Below are 2,022 nucleotides of genomic sequence, written 5' to 3' on the forward strand. Positions count from 1 at the left end.
CACCTTTAGAGGCTCTCTCACCTTTAGAGGCTCTCCATCCTTCAGAGGCTCTCTCTCCTTTAGAGGCTCTCTCACCTTTAGAGGCTCTCTCACCTTTAGAGACTCTCTCACCTTCAGAGGCTCTCTCACCTTTAGAGACTCTCTCACCTTTAGAGGCTCTCTCACCTTTAGAGGCTCTCTCACCTTTAGAGACTCTCTCACCTTTAGAGGCTCTCTCACCTTTAGAGGCTCTCTCACCTATAGAGGCTCTCTCACCTTCAGAGGCTCTCTCACCTATAGAGGCTCTCTCACCTTTAGAGGCTCTCTCTCCTTTAGAGGCTCTCTCACCTTTAGAGGCTCTCTCACCTTCAGAGGCTCTCTCTCCTTCAGAGGCTCTCTCACCTTTAGAGGCTCTCCATCCTTTAGAGGCTCTCCATCCTTTAGAGGCTCTCTCACCTTTAGAGGCTCTCTCACCTTTAGAGGCTCTCTCACCTTTAGAGGCTCTCCATCCTTCAGAGGCTCTCTCTCCTTTAGAGGCTCTCTCACCTTTAGAGGCTCTCTCACCTTTAGAGACTCTCTCACCTTCAGAGGCTCTCTCACCTTTAGAGACTCTCTCACCTTTAGAGGCTCTCTCACCTTTAGAGGCTCTCTCACCTTTAGAGACTCTCTCACCTTTAGAGGCTCTCTCACCTTTAGAGGCTCTCTCACCTATAGAGGCTCTCTCACCTTCAGAGGCTCTCTCACCTATAGAGGCTCTCTCACCTTTAGAGGCTCTCTCTCCTTTAGAGGCTCTCTCACCTTTAGAGGCTCTCTCACCTTCAGAGGCTCTCTCTCCTTCAGAGGCTCTCTCACCTTTAGAGGCTCTCCATCCTTTAGAGGCTCTCCATCCTTTAGAGGCTCTCTCACCTTTAGAGGCTCTCTCACCTTTAGAGGCTCTCTCACCTTTAGAGGCTCTCCATCCTTTAGAGGCTCTCTCACCTTCAGAGGCTCTCTCACCTTTAGAGGCTCTCTCACCTTTAGAGGCTCTCTCTCCTTCAGAGACTCTCTCACCTTCAGAGGCTCTCTCACCTTTAGAGGCTCTCTCACCTTTAGAGGCTCTCTCTCCTTCAGAGACTCTCTCACCTTCAGAGGCTCTCTCACCTTTAGAGGCTCTCTCACCTTTAGAGGCTCTCTCACCTTCAGAGGCTCTCTCACCTTCAGAGGCTCTCTCTCCTTCAGAGGCTCTCTCACCTTTAGAGACTCTCTCACCTTTAGAGGCTCTCTCACCTTTAGAGACTCTCTCACCTTCAGAGGCTCTCTCACCTTCAGAGGCTCTCTCTCCTTCAGAGGCTCTCTCTCCTTCAGAGGCTCTCTCACCTTCAGAGGCTCTCTCACCTTTAGAGGCTCTCTCACCTTTAGAGGCTCTCTCTCCTTTAGAGGCTCTCACCTTTAGAGGCTCTCTCACCTTTAGAGGCTCTCTCACCTTTAGAGGCTCTCTCTCCTTTAGAGGCTCTCACCTTTAGAGGCTCTCTCACCTTTAGAAGCTCTCTCACCTTTAGAGGCTCTCCATCCTTTAGAGGCTCTCTCTCCTTCAGAGGCTCTCTCACCTTAGATAAGCCACCGGGGAGAAGGCCACACCAGGCTGGGGGTCCATTTGGCTGTAATAAGGGCTGTCGTTACCTGTGCCCGGGGCCGCGTCTTCAGATCCAGACTGTCCACATCCAGCAGACGTGTCCAACAGGCTCTCGGTGATGAATGAAGTGCTCTGTAGTTTAAATCGGGTCAGTCGAGCTGGGAGATGCACACAGAGGTTTGGTGATGTTTTGGAGGGTCCAGACCTCTCTGGAGGGGGTATGATGAAGGACTGGGACCAAATGAGCAATAGCCAATAACCGCCACGGGGGGCTGGTCTTTAAAACACGCCACCCTAACGCTGCCATGAGGCTCCATTAAGAGCTCATTCTCCAGCTCACAGATGCCAAATACAGCAAAAAGGTTTTGATACCAACCAGCAAGATATGTCACATACAATATACATCTCAGAATATATAATATTCAGTCTGT

Source organism: Takifugu rubripes, chromosome 20 (assembly GCF_901000725.2).
Source record: "Takifugu rubripes chromosome 20, fTakRub1.2, whole genome shotgun sequence".
NCBI lineage: Eukaryota > Metazoa > Chordata > Actinopteri > Tetraodontiformes > Tetraodontidae > Takifugu > Takifugu rubripes.